We start from the raw sequence: 18,252 nt of genomic DNA on the forward strand, positions 1-18,252 counted from the left end.
GCCTCTGTTCACTGCAGAACACGAGGAGAGGGACGGCCAGCCCGGCACACTAGCGTCAGCTTCGGCCTGGGGATCCTACGGGCTTTGAAGGGCGCTTTGAAGGGCAGGCAGTGTGAATTTTTGGCCTGACCCTCCTAAGGATAGGCCCTCGCTCGCTCCCATCTTGCCAGGGCAGTGGGGACCATCTGGGGGAGCCCTGCGAGCCCTTGGTGACCCAGAGCAGGATGAAGCCTCTGGAGATCTAGAGAAGTGCCCTGGGCAAAGTGGCCGCCCCGTCCATGCTGGGCCAGCGTCGCTTTCCTGGGTGGGTGTAGGTGGGGAGCCAGGGAGGAACTCTGCTAAATCTCCGAGAGCTGGGTCAGATGGTGCCAGGCCCGCCGGTGAGCACGCGAGGGGCACGCGTGGAGGTGGCGAGCCTGGGAGCGAGGACGGCCTGTGTGCGAGCTCTGTCGGTGAAGGCGTCCGTGTGTCCCCGAGCAGGGGGCGCGAGGGACGAAGTCTGCCCGCGTGTCGGTGGGTGCCCGCGAGCGAGTGCCGCCTGGAGGTGCGAGGACGTGAGCGCCACGGTAGGCGAGGGTGTCGGGGCCGCCCGTCGAGGCGGCACCGCGAGGAACCTCCTCCACCTCGCTCTGCTTGGCTGGCTTTTTGACCCGGAAAGACCGCGAGGCGGGCGGGGCGCGAGGGCGCAGGCGCGCGCGGGCGGAGGGGCCCGGGCCCCGAGGGCCTGGGGCGCGCGCGCCGCCGTTGCTAAGGCCGGCGGCGAGCGCGGGGCCGAGGGTCCCTAGCAACGGGCGCGGGCGCGCGCCGGCCGAGGGGAACGGGGGGGAGGCGGGGAGGCGCGCGCGGGCGGCGGGGGCGGGTGCGCCGGGGCGCGCGCCAGCGGCCCGCGGGGATTTCCAGCGCGCGAGAGGAAGTGCCAGCGCGAGGGTGCGTGAGGCGGCGCGGCCGGCGGCCGCCGCGTGCGCGAGCCGGGTTGCAGCCCAGCAGGGACTTTCCAGCCGGCGGCGGCGGCGGCGGCGGCCGCCGGCCCTTCCCCGCCCCCCGACATGGGGCTGCCCGGGGAGCTGGACGCCGCAGACGGCGGCGGAGGATGCGCGCGGCGCCCCTGAGCCGGCCGAGCGGGCGGGCCGCGGGGTAAGGTCGGCGGGCCGGGGCGGCGGGGCGGCGGGGCGGCGGGGCGGCTGCATCCCGGCGGCGGCCCGGGGCCCGGCGGCTCCTGCGCGGCCAGGCCCGGCCGCCTCCCCGTCTGCGGTGCGGCCCGCCCGCCGCCCCTACTTTGGAAACTTTGTGTGTGGGGCCGGCCCCGGGCCCGAGGCGCCGGCGCTCCGGGCGGACGGGGCGGCCAGGCCTCGCGCCCCGAGGTGCCCGCCCCGAGGGGCGCTGAGCCGTCGGCGCCCGGGGCTCTGGCGCGGTGCGGAACGGCGGAGCCAGGGTGCCCGCATAGACGAGCGTGCTCGCCCTGGCCGGTGGAGGTGGGTTTTGAGCCATTATTTAAAAGTTTATACTGAGTCATTGCTCTGCAGATGAATGACTGATTCATAGTCGAGAGCTGCAGAGAGGCTGGAAGGCAGGCGGCTCCGGGATCCGGCTGGGGCCGAATGCACACCTTCCACCTTCGGTTAACACCAAAGGTCAGAGTGGGCTCCCACGAGCGAGTCGTTAAGACGATCCCTGCCGCGGGCTTGCAGGTTCTGGAGGCGCCAGGCTGTGGCTCACGTAGGTTTCGCCACGTTTCCACACTGTCATCACCCCCGGGTTAGGGACGCGGGTTTCAGGATCAGACCTTTAGAGAGGATTCTGCGTGGAAATTCTTTACCTTTAATTTGAAACGGCAACAAAATGCAAATGGGTGAAGTGCTGTGGACGTGCTCTGAAATCTAAGAAGCCTTCAGATTAATGATCGGTTGAAGGAACTGATTTTATTTTCACGGCTTTTGTACTGAGCTCTGACTCAGTTTTGAGAATGAAATAGAAGGGTGTGTGTGTGTGTGTGTGTGTGTGTGTGTGTACACATTTGTAAGTATGCTCTTTTTTGTGGAGTCTTAAAGGGTATATCGAGTGTTGTATTGTCGTCTTAATTTACATTCACAGCATACAACTGAAGAGGAGCCATAATTTTTTTTTTTGGTAGCATTACTGTGACTAGGTGAAATCTTTAGAAATGCCGATTTGTGTTGTGTGTAAAATGCTTATGTGGAGAAATGGCCAGGTGGACCCTCAGCTGGGCTTTAAAATCTTTTCCCGTTTTTCAGGTCTTGGAAAATGGCCTGTTGAAAATACTGCATCATTGTAGGGTGTCTGGCTAAATAGTGTACAGCCATCCTTTACTCAGAGGAGAGGAAATGTTTCCCTTTTCGCCATATTGTGACATCTTATATATTAAGAATTAGTCTGAAGGTGAAAATTCTCTGGCCAAAGCAAATTGAACCTTTAAAGTGTGAAAACTGGGAAAAATTTCACAGGAGTCAGAAATCCCTGTGAGTAGGTGCTGGTGATAAATCTTGACAACCGAGGGTTCCAGCCTCACTGGTCCAAATCAGACCTCATCACCGACAGGGTTTAAGATGTAAGGTGTCTCACCCAGACACCATCTGTTCCAGCTGTCACAATGCAGAAGCCAGGCAGGCAGAGAGCTGGATGGGTAGAATTCCAGCATTTTTTAAAACAAGACATTCATGTGAATTTTTCTGTGAGGGGAAAGAAGACCAATTATTTTTCTTGGATGCTATCCATTCTTTTTGGAATTAATAAGATGGCCTCAGTGAGAAGACTGCGGAGGCATTCCGGTGCAAACAGGCAGTGGCAGCAGTCAGTTTCTGCTACTCTAGCTGGTGCTGTGAAGGAAGTCCTTCGTTTAACTGGAATCTTTGCGCTAATGCTTGTTTTCCCTCAATTAACTGAATCTTTGAGCTAATGCTTGTTTTCCCTTCTAAATACTTCTGAATTCCTTAGAAAAATTCAGTGTGTAAATGAAGAAGGACTTTCTGGGGTATTGTCAGGATAGGAATGCTAATGAGCCAAAAAAGATGAGCATGATTTATCATTCCCTTAAAATCCTTTTCTGTAATGCTGCAACTACTTCGGGAGAGATGAAACTGCCACTGTGGTGTTTCAAGCCTGAGCTAGCTCAGACACACAAAGGAAACTGCTTTAAATGTGCCCATCTTTGTTTTCTCATCTTGGATAGTAAGACTCTCAAACAGCAAATGAGCTAACCTGTCAAATATTATGCAATAGCTCAATTTCTTCTCAATGGTCAATTTCAGAATTATTAACAGAAGTCTCATAACCCAAGGCCATAGTATGATTTTGTGGAATTTTGTTTTGCAAGTAGTAACTGAAGAAAAATTAGGGTTTTTTTTGTTGTTGTTGTTGATGTTTGTATATGTATATGTTTATTACATTTTAGATAGGGAGGAAAGCTGAGAAGAAAGCTAAAATGAGGAGGGAGGTGAGGCAGGAGGATTTGGAAGGTGACCAGAGAGAGGCAGCCAAGGCCTGAGAGTGGGATGATGCTTAGGCTCAGAGCCAGAGTGAGGGCGGCCCAGAGGCCTGCAGACAAGAAGGCAGCAGAGAGGTAGCTAGGAATTGGTGCGGTCCCAGAGGAGGTAACAGAAAGAAAAGAAGATTCAATTTTAAAAAGAAAAGTATAGGAGAAACATTAAATGTATTTGTGTAATTTCTGTGATAATTAATAAAAATATAAAATGCCATTTTGTTTTGGAAAACTAAATTATTTTGCATATTTCAGGAATGAATTGGGATGGCAGGCCAGTCTAGGAAGAAGAAGGTGAGGTTCCTATCAAACATGGAACCTTTGTTTAGTGAGACTTGTTGGTGCTTACAGACTTGAGGCCATCTGTCAAGGAGTGGGACGTCACCAGCGCAGGTGACTGTTGGCTTCCTGCCCCCCAGCAGTCAGGTTGGCATTCTTGCTGCGTTCAGACAAGGACATTATTAACCGGGGCTTGGGAGTCTTCTGCTCATTTAATTAATGTTCAATTAATGTGCCCCGAGTTCCCGTAATCTAGTTACTACGCTGCGAAGAGTGAGACATAGCACCTGCTTTTAGGGTTGTGATCTGTAGAAATCTGGGACATCTGGGTCCCTGTGCACAGTGAAGGACAGTGCCAGAACTCACCTAAGATTGCCTGAAACACCAGGACAGGAACTTTCCACAGGAAGAGTGAAGAAAAAAAAAAAAAAATCAAGTCATTGTCTAGCCCTCAGAGAGCTGATTCTTTGCACAACTGAAGACGTACCAGGAAAAGCAAGGAAAGTCATCCACTTATGAAGGAGGAAGTGTACAGAGGTGTACAGAGGTCTGCAAGTGTCGGGGTTCTGACTGGAAGCGAAGAGCTCCTTGCTTCCTGGACTAGTCAGGGAGGCCTCTGGGAAAGGCACCCCAGTTGAGCACAGCCTTAGGAAGTCTGGCCCCACGTGTAGGGTGCTGAGAATGGCAGTAAGAGGACCCGCCCTTCCTACTGTGTGAGATGCTGTCCTGATGCTCCCTGCTGTTGTGAGTGATGCTGCTGGCCAGAGTTCTGTGCTGTGCTGCCCTGCAGCTCCCACACGCTCTTGTGGGACTTGGAGCTGCCCTGGTCTAGCTGGCTGACTGAAGGGCATGGTTTGTGGAAGGGGAGAGAGCAATGGCACCAGTTGGCCTGTAGCACATTGCTGTGCCTGTTGTTTCCTTTTGTAGGTCAGTGCTTCTCAGCCTTCCTAATGCTGCGACCCTTTCATACAGTTTCTCATGTGGTGTGACCCCAACCTTAAAATTACTTCATTGCTACTTTATAACTATAGTCTCGCTACCATTATGAATCTTAATGTAACTATCATATATGCAGGATATTCCATACAGTACCCCAAAAGGGTCATGACCCACAGGTTGAGAACCACTGTTGTGGGTAGAAAATTTGAAAAAGCTGTGGTGGTAGGGAAAGCATTTCTCCCAAACTTACCACTCTGGTCCTTACTGGTGAACTTGAAACATTTTAATTTTCAAGAAATGAAATATTAGACCCTGTGTTTCACTTTTTAAAAATTATTCTATTTATTATTATTATTGTATGTGCATGAAGTGTGTGTGTGGCAAGGGGACATGTAGTGGTCAGAGGACAACTTTGTGGAGTCAGTTCTGTCCTTCATAGTCACATGGGTCCTGTTGCTTGAGCTCAGGTGGTCACACTTACATCTTTGGATGGCAAGTGTCTTTACCCACTGAGCTGTCTCACAGTCCCCAGCGCTTCTTTCTTTCTCCTCCCACCCCTTATTTTTTTTTTGGGGGGGGGGGTTTCAAGACAGGGTTTTCTCTGTGTAGCCTTTGCTGTTCTGGACTCGCTTTGTAGACCCAGTCTGGCCTGGAACTCACAGCAATCCACCTGCCTCTGCTTCCCAAGTGCTGGATTAAAAGCGTGCCCAGCCAGTGTTTCATTTTTAAAAGATTGGTTTTATGTTGATTTTAACCCTTTGAAAATCAAATAGAGTAGTGAGAGTGCTCAACAGAAAAGGGTGGCTGCCACCAAGCCAGGTGACCTGAGCGTGGACCCTGGAAGTTATGATCAAAGGGAAGGGTTGGGGGAAGGAGAGTTGGTGGAAGGGTTGGTGGAAGGGTTGGGGGAAGGGTGGATTACCCTCTGACCTCCACACATGTGCCTCTCAACTCCACAAAAAATGTAAAGGAAAAAAAAAAGAGATGGAGGTATTTCGTGACTTCTCATGAGGCCATTTTATAGAGAAAGGTGTCAGGGACTGTAGTTCTGATGCCAATTTCATCTCCAATTCAAACACACTGATTATACATCCAGACCATTAAATTTTCATGTTAATGAAAAGCTTGATATCTTTTTCGTGGTGAGAAAGGCTACATTGAATAACCAAGTGGAATGATACAGCCTTTCATACAGTCCTAAGTAGCATTCCAGTGGTGAAATATATCTCTAGGAGTCATGATGATTTTTGTCTGTTTTTGAGACAGGTTCTCACGTATAGCCCAGGATGTCTTTGAACTTGTGGTCCTCCTGCATAAGCCTCCCTAGGACTAGGTGAACCACCATGTCTGGTTAGTCATAATCCTGTGTTGTTTTTTTTCCTAAGCAGGGTTTCTCTGTGTAGCCCTGGCTGACCTGAAACTCACTCTGTAGATCAGGCTGGCCTGCCTCTTCCTTCTGAGTGCTAGAATTAAAGGCCTGTATCACCACCACCCGGCTGAGCCATAATATTTTTGAAGAGGTTTTCCAAGGTTAACTTTTACTCTGGAAGGCTAATGGGCATTTGGAGACCTGCATGCCAGGCACATAGTAAGTGCTTGGTAAATGTTTGTGTTCAGATTCTGTAAGGTGGGAGGGAAGGGAAGAAGGACATGACAGATGACCACAGTGTTCCACTGGGCTTGGAGTCTGTGTGCAGTAGGGCAAGTCTAATGTCTCCCTTGGTTATTTTTCTCAGTGCTATTCTCTTATCCTGCTGCCCTGATACATTAGAGGTAGTTACACAGTGCCCTTTTGTTGTTGTTTTGAAACAGGGGTTCTCTATGTAGCCCCAGCTGTCCTGGAACTTGCTGTACTCACACTCACTAGAGAGCTACCTGTCTCTGTCTCTGCCTCCAGAGTGCTGGGATCAAGGGTGTGCACCATCAACCTGGTAGGGAAGCCTCTTGATACAAAGTAATAATTTTCTTGGAAGAATAGGGAAATGAATTCTGGAGCACTTTGCCCATTAATGCTTAGAAGTTGTAACTTTATACTGGAAATTAAATTCTGTGCTTTTGAATTAATGCAGTCTGCTGTAGCCTTATTATGGGTGTATGTATTAAATTATAAGTGTATAGGTTTCAGAAGGCTGCTTTTCTGTGGGACTTTACCCCCAGAGGATGGGGCAAGCCCTTGAAGTTTTAATGTAAATTACACATTGTATTCAGTAATCTGTTTTAATATCAACATATTCTACTCCTAAATCTTTTGGTAGAATTTATTCTCCAGAAGATGCATTGTGTTTATTCGTGGCTTTTTGGAGCCCCAGGATCTGAGTGCTCCTCTGAAATACTCTTCTTTCCAGGGGTTTTGAAGAAGGGATTTTCAACCTATATTTAATCAAAGTACATTTTTTTTCTTTCTCTTTATTTCCTTTTTCTCCCCTTCCTCCTCTTTCTTCTTTCCTTCCTCCTCCTCCTCTTCTTCCTCTTTCTCCTCTGTTATTTTTTTCTTCTTCTTGAGCATGTACTATGCTGGTGGCTAAAACTAAAAGTTAGGTAAGATGCTGTGTGATCCCTGGCCTCATGGAGTTTCCATGCCATAACCAACCAAGAAGAACACTTTGGTAACACAACATGGAAGAACACTTTGGTAGTAACACAACGTGGTAGGTGCCGTGACAGGTGAACAGAAGTGCCTTGGGGTTTGGAGCCCGTGCTATGCAGGAATTTTCTTGGAGTTTAACTGGAGTAAGATGAGAGAAATGAAGAGGACTTGTGCGCTAAGTCCCCTGAGGCTGAAGTGATTCAATGGCTGCCCTTCACAGGAAAGGGAACTGACCAGTTGTCAAGGCTGGAGCTGCACCCCTTCACAGGGGAGGAAAGGAAGAGCGAGAGGTGTTTCTAGAGGTCCTGTTTTCACCTCAGCTCTGTGGGCCTGCAACCAGGCAGTTTGTTGTGCTTGTGTTTGGATTTGGAGTCTCCTGTGTAGTTCACTTTGGCCTTGCACTCAGTGGATTATATGGAACTCCCAATCCTCCTGTCTGAGCCTCCAAGTGCTGGGGTTTACAGGCCTGTGTTACTGCATCTGGCTACAGTGCAGGTGTAGGTTTCATTCAGTTGTAGGTTTTTTGGTTTTGTTTTGTGAATGTAGATTTTGTTTCTTTATAGTGTTTTTCAAATACATTGTGGATTGTTTGAGAAGTTTTTCAATTGCTTGCCGGTGTGGGCTCCCCCTCCCTAGTCAGTTTTCATTCCTTTTCTGTGTTTTAGGCTAGTTTCTTAGAGCAGCAGCAGTGTTGTATCCTTTAACAAGCCTAGCTGGGGCCTGGGGTTGTAGATCAGTGGTAGAGCCCAGCACATGCAAGGCCCTGGGCTTCATCCCCAGCTGTGAAGACAAATCAGTTAGGATACTCTTTACCCTTGTGGTTCACATATTGCATACATCTTGCTGTGTGTAGCAGTCCCTAGCCTGATTTACTAATGTGTTTTCTTTCTTCTTTATCTCTCCTAATTTACATGTAAACCAGTAGTCTACTAATAATGATAGTATTTAGTCATCATGTCTTTACAGAGTTTTACAAACATTAGCTTGTTAGTGGTGAACAAGTCCCCGAGGCCTGGTCACTCTGTGGAGAGCATCATGGTTTATACCCAGCACCCGTTTATCTCAACTTAATTATAACTACAGACAGCTTATGGGAATATAAGTTAAAAGCAAAGAAGCCTTTTCCCCAATTAGCAGGGAAGTGATGTTGGTTGTTTCAGAGGATCTGGCTTTCCAGCTAGAACCACTGTGAAGTTTTTGATGTGGAACCAGGAATAGTCAGAGACTGCTGGGCCAGAGGTGTAGGGCTTGTTTTATGGCCATGTTCCTACTCCAGGGAGGGCTGGACTCCAGCGCTCAGCCCAAGCCCCTTAGTTGACAGGGGATTAATTTTTTTGTTTTGTTTCAGACAAAAGTAGGTTACAGGCAGTCATATGTGAACCAGGTGTCTGAAATCCTCCCTGCCTTTTCCAGGCTTGGGGAAATTCTGGTTTACCCTGACTGATCTCTAGGTTGAGATGACAAAGTTTTTTTAATTGTTTTTTCAAGACAGGGTTTCTTTGTGGAGCCCTGGCTGTCCTGGAACTGTCCAGACTGGCCTCTAAATCAGAGATCCACCTGCTTCTGTCTCCTGGGTTCTGGGATTAAAGGTGTGCACCACCATTGCTCACTTGTGAGATGACAAACTTTTTTTTTTAAAGCTTTATTTATTTGTTATGTATACAGTGTTCTGTCTGCATGTACACGTGCATACCAGAAGAGGGCACCAGATCTCATTGATGATTATGAGTCACCATGTGGTTGCTGGGAATTGAACTCAGGACCTCTGGAAGAGCAGCCAGTGCTCTTACCCTCTGAGCCATTTCTCCAGCCCCCTTGTCAAACTTTTTAAGGGGTTTGTTTTTCCACAGTTCAGTCTGTAGTGTAAATGAAAACGAGACACATTTTGGGCTAGAGAGATGGTCCAGTGGCTAAGAGCACTGACTTGTCCAATCCTTCCAGAGGACTGGAGTCAATTTCCTGTGTCTATGATGTCTTGCAGCCATTCTTTTTTTTTTTTTTCGTAGCAGCTTTTTTTTTTTTTTTAATTTTATTTTTTTCTTATCAGTTACATTTTATTAACTATTGCAGCCATTCTTAACTCCAGTTCCAGGGATTCTGGTCTCCATGAGCACCAGGCATATATACAGTGCATATACATGCAAACAAGTAAAACACATACATGGAATAAAAAGATCTTTTTAAAACAGCCACGTTCTTGTATGGAAGGAGTCAGAGACCGTTTGGATACTGGTTACTTCTTTAGCTGACAATGGTGTCAAGTTACTTATCTTCTGTGGAAAGCAGAGCCCTGGTGATGGAGCCTGGTGATAGCATTATGACTGATTTCACATCATTAAACTATATGCTTAAGATAGCTGAGATGATAAATTTTATATTCTGTGTGTTTTACAACAATAGAAAAGTAATAGTGAGGTGTAAAAATGAGATGTCATGGGGGTGCTGGAGAGATGGCTTAGCAGTTAAGAGCACGCACTGCTCGAGCAGAGGACCAGAGCTCAATTCCCAGCACCTGTGCCAGGTCTCTCACAACTGCTTGCCACTCCAGCTCCAGGAGGATCTGACACAATTGTCTTCTAAGGGCATCTTCACCTGTCTGTGTATACCCACACAGACATGCTAAAAAGAAGTGCTAAGTAGTGGAGTGTGAGAAACTAGCACATGACAAGTAATACTTTCTACTCTTGTTATTGCAATCCTAGGACTTGGGGGGCAGAGGCAAGGGGGTCAAGAGATTGTGTAGCCTAGGCTGGCCAGTTTGAGGCCAGCTTGGGATAGTTAAAGACCTGTCTCAAGAAAGAAAATAATTTAAAAGTGATAATTGCACTCTCTGTTTTTCCTTTTCTCATGTTTTCAACAAGGTAACAGGCAGGCTCTCTTGGAGTACATGGGCTGGGCCGGAAGAATACCATATATGTGGGGGTTGAAGTAGAGCATTATTGGACTATGAAAAGTCCCCCTTTCTTTTCTTTTTTTTCTTTTTCTTTTGGAGACACGGTCCCACTTTGTAGCTGAGGCTGACCTTGCCTTTGTAGTTGTTTTGCTTCATCCTCCTGAAGTTGACTGGTGGTGTTAAAGACATAAGCTACCAAGCCCAGCTAAGAAAGTCTTTAGAACAGAAGAGAAAATATCTGGAAACCAAAGTCGTATTTTATTTGCATACAAGGAACATTTATATTTAGGTATTTCTTTTTTTTTTTTAGAAAGCATTTTTTGTAGATGATTGTTGTTTTTTTTTGTTTTGTTCTTGAGACAGGATTACTCTGTTTATTCTTGGCTGTCCTGGACTTGCTTTGTAGACCAGGCTGGCCTCGAACTCACAGAGATCTGCCTGCCTCTGGGGTTTACAGGCACTTGGCAATAAGTTGTATTTTAACCTTCTTCATTATTTATTAGGAATGATGTTTTTTGATTTATTAGGTCTCTTTAAAAATATTTGAAGGGTCTTCTTTAAATTCTCTTAAAATAGCCCATGTCTCTCATAATCTCTTAGCTTGCTTTTTTTTTTTTTTTTTTTTTTTTTGTAGAAAAAAAATGTTTATCACCTTAGTGAAGAGAGTTTCTGGTATATCATTGGTAGTCAATTATTTTGTATAAACGAATCCATAATTATAGTCCAACATTTTCTTCCATTGAGATAAAATTCACATGACATATAATTAACCATTCTATAGCTCAATGGTATTTAATGTACTCAAAATTCCATTCAACTATTGCTCTTTCTAGGTCAAAACTTGTGTTCCATACCCATTGCGTAATCACTTCCCCCCCCTCCCAGGCCCTGACCTAGCCTGCTGTCTGTGTCCATGGAGTTGCTTCTTAATATGTCATGTGAGAGGGATCATGCAATAAGTATGTGACCATTCATGTCTGTGTAATGTCTTTGAGGCATATCCAAGTTGTAGTATGTATTGTTATTCTTTTAGAGGCAGAATAATAATCTGTTGTGTCTGTTCTTGCATACATGTGTGCATCCGTGTTTGTACTTTGTTTATCTATTCATCTGTTGGTGAACATTTAGTGTTTGTCCTCTTTACTGTTAGGAATAATGCTGCTTTAAGTTGGTGTTTAGGGTGTGTGTGTTCCCTTTTCTCCTGGATGTATCTCACAGAGCAGTTGTTGGTAAAACTTATTCCCTCCGGCAGTGATCCAGTTTCTGCACATCTTCATCAAAACTAACTTCTTTTAATGTAGTATGTGAATTAATGTGCCAGTGTCATTTTGATTTGTTATTTCTTGATGACCAGTCATATGTCTCTCTGTGCTTGATGACCATTGGTATATATTTTTCAAATGTCTGAGCCCTTTCTCTCTGCTTTAGTAGGGCTGATTTTTTTCTTGTTTAGTCATAAGAGCTCTTATTATAGACTAGACATGAAACCCTTTAGCTACACGATTTGCAACTATTTTCTCCCATTTAGTAGAATGCTTCATAAATGTGGTGGTAGTATCCTTCGCACAAAAGTTTTAATTGGAGTTCTTTTTTTTTTCTTTTTTTACTTGTGTTTTTGGTGTCAAGTCTAAGAATCTACTGCTCAACCATTAAGATTTTTACCACTGTTTTACAAGTTTTGTAATTTTAGGCTCTATGTTTAGGTCTTTGTTCCATTTTGAGTTCATTTTTGTATATAGTTAGGAGGCCCCCCCCCTTTTTTTGGTTATCCAGTTCTTCCAGTACTACTTTTGAAGAGAATATTTTTTTCCCTGATGAAAGGTCTTGCCTCCTGTTTATAGTATATTGGTTATAGTTATTTTCATTTGTTCTGGACTCTTGTTTCTGTTCTCTTAATCTGTATACCTATTCTTACTGTCAGCACCTCACTAATTTGATTGCTGTAGCTTTGTAGTAAGCTTTGAAAATTAGAGTATTTCAACTTTTTCATTTTCAATATTGTTTTGACAGTTTTGAGCCCCTTGATGTTTTATGTGAATTGTAAGGGTTGCTTTTCTGTTTGTTTATGAATGGTCATTGGAATTTTAATTGGAATTGCACTGAATCGGGTTGCGTTGGAGTTACAGTCTTAATTCTGCCTTCCATTCCATGAACATGGGTGTGTTCCCACTTGTTTCCTCAGTTCCCCTCTTTCCTCCCCCCTTCTCTTCTCTTACGGTGCTAGGGATTGACTGAGGTCCTCATGAAAGGTGGACAAACATCCTACCACTGAGCCACATCCCAGCCTTCTCTCGTTCATTTTCCATCATCACCCTGTAGGTTCAGTGTACAAATACTCACCTCCTTGGGTAATTTTATTCCTTAATTAGTTTTGTTCTTGTGGCTTCTACTATAAATAGAATTATTTTATTTTGGATTGCTGTAGCACAACTTTTTTTTTCTTTTCTTTCTGTTTTGATGTACTACAACTATACTGAGTTTATGTGTTATGGGACATTATTCCTTTTCCCCCTGCCCCCTTCGAGAAGATTTCTTTGTGTAGTCCTGCCTGTCCTGGAACTTTTTCTGTAGACCAGGCTGGTCTTGAACTCAGAGATCCACCTGCCTCTGCCTCTCCAGTGCTGGGATTAAAGGTGTGCGTCACCACCATCTGGCTTTTTTTTTAATGTGTTTGGGAATTTTGCTTGTGTGCATATCTGTGCATTGTGTATGTACATGCCTACTGTTTACAGAGGCCAGAAGAGAATATCAGATTCCCTGGGACTAGAGTTACAGATGGTTGTGGGTTCTGGGCATTGAACTTAGATCCTCTGGAAGAGATCTTAACCTCTTAGCCATCTCTCTAGGTCCTTGTGGGACATTTGTGAGTCATTTTGTATGTAAATGGAGATCCTTTGCATCTACTTTCTAGCCTGATGCTTTATCTTTTTTTTCTTACCTAATTTCTGAATCTTTAGTATCCAGGATAGGGATGAAGGTCGTAGTGGAAATGAACATCCTTGTATTGTTTCTGATCTTAGAGGGAGCTTTCGGTCTCTCACTGGTTCAGTGCTTACCCTATGTAAGGCCCTGGACTTGATTGCCAGTTTGAGACAGGGGTTAGTGCAAATACTTAAAGCCTCTATTATATAAGGAAGTTCTTGTCTGTTCCTAGTTTGCTCGTTTAGTTTTGTTTTTGAGACAGTCTCTCTGTGGAGTCTTGGTTATCCTAGAGCTTACTTTGTAGACCAGGCTGCCCTTGAACTCACAGAAAACCTCCTGCATACTGGGATTAAAGGTGTGTACCACTACTCCCAGCTTTTAGTTTTCTGTTTTTAATCACAAAACGTTGTTGAATTTGTCACGTTCTTCTGTAGTTTGAGAATGGACGTCTATTTTTTTGTCGTATTAATATACTGTGTTATATAGTGATGTGTGTGTGTGTGTGTGTTTACAAGTCTGCATATTTGTTTGTATAGGAACACTGAAAACATGAAAAAGGCTTGGAACACACTTAGCTGTAATTTCTCAGGAGCAGCCTGCCTTCTTGTTTGAACCAAGATCTCTTACTGGAACTTGAGTTTTGCTAGTTAGCCTTCACTGGCTGGCCAGCGAGTCACCTGCTTCTCTGCCTGCTTTTCCACCTGCCTTGTGTGTGGTAGGGATCAAATTCAGGTACTCATGCTTGCGTGGCAAGCTCTCTTACTGACTGAAGTGTTTCTCTAGCTCCTGTGGTTCTGTTGAATCATCTGTGCGTTTTTGGGATAAATCCTGATTGTCATGTATGCAGTCCTTTTAACAGAGACTGGATTGTGTGCCACAGTTCTGCTGAGGATGTTTGTGCTTGTGTTCATAAGGAATATTGTTTCGTAATTTTCTTTTCTTGTGATATCTTTAGCTTTGTTATCGAGGCACCAAAAGGAATATCATGTTTGTATAGAATTTTGTTACCTGGTCTCCCATATTCCCAATCATTGTTGTAAACAATAATTAAAAAAAAAAACCAAAAAACGACTGTTGGGCTGTATAATGTTTATTATTAGCCCTAAGATTATCACGGCAGTATTATTTAACCTGCACAAATAAGACACAGACACCTGTTAGATTTTATAATTGCTTTATTTACCTTGGGCCAGGCAGATATTTCACCTACGCTGGCTCAGTAACCTCACCATCCATCTCCTAGCTCCGATCCAGTGCCATCCACCTTAATCCTCCTTACCTACCTTCCATCCATAATCTCATGGTACTTGCTTGTATTCTTTATCTGGGCCTTTTCACACCATTATTGGAGTCCCTCCTGTTGGCCCACGTGTTTTTTTGTTTTTTTCTCCACACTAGCACATTGTGACGTTCTCCTTCCCTCCTCTCCTCCCATCATCTCTCCCATGATTCTCCTGTCGTCTCCCAGCCTGGGACCCTTAGCCACATCTACTCAGTCTAACCTGCCAGGTATAGGCCTTTTAATCAACCAAAAAGGTGTGTCTTAGGCAGATTTACAAAACAAGGATAGGTGAAACCATATCTTTAGGGCCAGTAACATACATCAGACCAACCTCCAACAGATCATATAGAAAAATTTAGGAGGATTTCAAAGCAGACATGGTGATAATATCACATAGCTTCTTATTTCCCATACTTCTCAGCACATGACTGTAGTGTTGGCTCTAAGGTCAGGAGTTCATGTAACAGCTGGCAAAATCATGGTTGGCATTACCTCTGTTACCCTGTGCTACCAATAGAGATTCAGGAAGGGAGTGTGGTCCTTGATGCCTCGATAGCAGAAACATGTTCTTCATTTATTTGGTTCTCAAGGATCCAAGATGTTTGCATTCACGTGCCTGTGAGTCAGAAGGTCTAGCTAGCTCAGTGTTTACTTTCTCTTTGTGGTCTCAGGTCTGTTGTTACTGATGTTGATGTCGTTGCTGAGTGTGGATGCTCAGAACTCTTAGTGAGCTCTTTCTCTAAAGAGCAGCTGAGTTTGGTTCTTCATGGTCTGAGGTCTCTTGCCACAATAAAGTTACAAATGTAATTTTTGACTCCCCCCCCCCCCCAGTTTTTCTAGACAGAATTTCTCGAGACAAGACAGCCTTGGCTCACTTTGTAGACCAGGCTGTCCTCAAACTCACAGAGATCCGCCTGCCTCTGCTAGGATTAAAGGTATGTGCCACTAAGCCCAGCTGGGTGGCTGCTTTTCATTTTGTCTTATTTTTATTTTTATTTTTAATTCCTTAAATTTACCAGTTTTTGGAATATCGTATGGGACAAAATAATCTACTCTCTGTAAGCCTCTGGCCATGTCATTTGATCCCATGTTCCTTCCTTAGCCACTGTTATCTTAACGGTTTCCTATACCACAGTGTGGTGACTGTGGCCCAGGGCTGACCAGAGTTGGGGCCAAGGTTGGGTAATTAGTCTTTGGGGAGGATGGCAACTGAGGTATGAGGACAACAGCGTTTCACAGAGTTGATGCAATGACTTAACTTCCTCCTGCAGTCAGGTGTTCTAGCCCTGAGCTACCCCAGCTAACTTGCTGTACTTATTTCTCAGTTCTGGTTCTTACAGCATGGTTTGCCTTGTCTTAGGATGTATCAATATAGTTAACCTTTTGTTTTTTTTCCCAGGTTCTTAGGAATTGCTTCAGGTTTTAGTCACTTATGCTTAAAATGAAATCCCTCAGATATGGTTTACCCTTAAGAAACTTTCTGAGTAGTCTTCCTTGAGCCCACACTTCCATATATAAAGCTTTGGCCATCTGTTTTTCTAGGCATTATTATTTTTCTTTTTCTTTTTTCTTTTTTTACTCTTTGAGATATGGCCTCATTTAGCCTAGGCTGGCCTTGGACTCAGTATGTAGCCAAGAATCACCCTAAATTCCTCCTGAATCTATTTTCCAAGGATCACAGGTGTGCCCCACCAAGCTCTGTTTGTTTTGCTTTTTAAGACAAGCACAAAAAAAAAAAAAAAAAAAAAAAAAAGACAAGGTCTCACTGTGTAGTCCTGGCTCATACGGAACTTGTTATGTTCATGAGGCTGGCTTTAAATTCAGGGGATCTTGTGTCAGCCTCTGCCTCTGAGTGCTGAGATTAAAGGTATGTGCCACCATGTCCCGTTTATTTAATGGACCTGTTTCTGAGTGTTGACATGTTGGGGTAGAAGGTGTGATGGTTAGCCATGGTGTTAGCTTTGACTGGGTTTAGAGTCACCTAGGAAACACACCTCTGGGTGGATCTGTTTAACTGAGAAGACAACAACCACTCTGAATGTGGGTGACACCAACACATGGCCTTGGGGCCTTGGGCTGAACAAAACAGAAAAGGAAGAAACCAGAGCACCAGTGTTCATCTCTTTCTGCCTCGCTACTGCAGATGTTCTGTGATTGTCATGGTCTAAGTGATGGACACATCGAAGTCCCACCATGTGACAGAGCTCACGTGGGAGGCTTTTTGGGGAGGGCTTTACAGAGGCTGCCTTTGGGCCAGGGTGGAGGGAGAGAGAGCAGGGGAGGAGAAACTGGCTTTTTATATGGGGATATAGCGCATTAGCATAGGGAGGACAAGTGACTCAGCTAGTGATGATGTATCCTGCTGTCACTAGGTCCCTGGGGCAGGCCTGGTTGCTAACAGTGACCAGGTACCTTACTATGCTGCCACCTGTGCCTTCTGTGCCAAGATGTACTGTACCCTTAAACCATTAACTAAAATGCTTTTTTTTTTTTTTTTTTTTTTTCAAATTTTTTTTCAGGTCTTTGATGACAGCAATAAGAAAGTAGTCAGTACAGAAAAATAATGCCAAGGAGTGGGGCTGTTGCCATGGGTAGATCTGGCTATGTGGTTCATAGGCCTTTGTAACTAATTTGGGGGAAGAATGTGGAAGAGTTTGGAGTTGTGGGCTAGAGAAGCCCTGGAGTGTTGTAAGCAGGACTTAATGGGACCTGCTGGTAAAGTTGTGGAAGATGAAATCCTTCTAGAAAGGCCGATGGTAAAGACTCTGCCACTAGGATCCATGGGAGCCAAGGACCCTATTGGAAACTGGGCTAGTGATCATTCTTGTCATATTCTGGGGGGAAAAAAATCTAGCTACTTTTTTCCATGCTCTAAAAACTTGAGTGAGGCTGCATTCAAAGGCAATAAATTGTTTGGTGTAGGTATTTAGAGATGGGATCTCTCTGTGTAGGCTGGCTGTCCTCAAGCTCACTGCGTAGATCAAACTGGCCACTGAGATCCTTCTACCTTTGTCTTCCTAGTGCTGGGATTCAAGGCATTCGCCACCAAGCCTCGCCAGTACAGGAAGTTTTAAGACAGTGTATCAAGGCTGGCACCATTACTGCTTACTACTCAAAGAACCCTCAAAGTAAATGTCCCTCCCTTCTCCTTATCCATCCTTTTGATTTCCTTACTCTCCTATGTTGTTGTTGTTTTTCTTCTACATTCACTTCCTGTCCGTTGATTGCTTGTTCCACTTGTTGGCCTATGGTTGACGCTATGTAATCCTGTTTACAGTATTCAAGCAGAAAGCTCTTGGACTAAAGGTGTGTGATAGAGCTGAGCCACACCACAACTAGAAACAAGTTTTTTCAGTAAACAACACAATCTTGGGGTTCATAGTGTGATTAGATATCTTGTAACACTTCCCCCCTTTTGTCTAAATAAAAAGAAAAGATTTCAACTCTCACACAGTAAAACCATTTACAATAATGAAGCTGTTTCTGCCAAGCATTCCAGGGTCCAGCGTGGTTGTATTCGGCAGTCTTAGGATTAAGTATTTTTGAGTTAAAAGTTCTGTAAAAGTTCATGACTGTTTCCTATGAACTCAGCAATTGAAATGTCCTGAGCAGTTGATAGGCTGAACTTGTTCTTTGGGTGGGTTTGTTAGCTTAGTGACAATCCAGGCGAGGTAGAACACAGCAGTCAGCCCAAAGGTGCCCACTGTTTGCACAGAGCCTGGCAGCAGAAGAGGCCTGGGGTAGTTTTTCCCAGTGGTTAGTGTTACCACAGTTAAGGTGGAGTCTTCATGGCAGGGCCCCATCTTCTTCATGGAGACCTTAAAGGTTACTGTTAGGAATGTCACTGTTTCTTG

At 45.0% G+C, this 18,252-nt stretch overlaps 1 protein-coding gene across 4 annotated transcripts in view; it reads left to right on the forward strand.

The window, feature by feature from the left end:
- Nucleotides 1–874: 874 nt before the first annotated feature.
- The window catches only part of Traf3 (TNF receptor associated factor 3), a 102,344-nt gene continuing 84,966 nt past the window's right edge, over nt 875–18,252 (forward strand). For 2 of the 4 annotated variants that reach the window (XM_060388205.1, XM_060388206.1), the window contains exon 1: nt 877–1,134. The gene's annotated coding sequence lies outside the window, so the exon portion shown is untranslated. Of the gene's footprint in view, nt 1,135–1,335; nt 1,473–18,252 lie in introns of those variants that run through there. The other 2 variants (XM_060388212.1, XM_060388208.1) reach the window with 2 other exon arrangements.

The sequence above is a fragment of the Meriones unguiculatus genome, chromosome 7 (genome assembly GCF_030254825.1).
Source record: "Meriones unguiculatus strain TT.TT164.6M chromosome 7, Bangor_MerUng_6.1, whole genome shotgun sequence".
Taxonomy (NCBI): Eukaryota; Metazoa; Chordata; class Mammalia; order Rodentia; family Muridae; genus Meriones; species Meriones unguiculatus.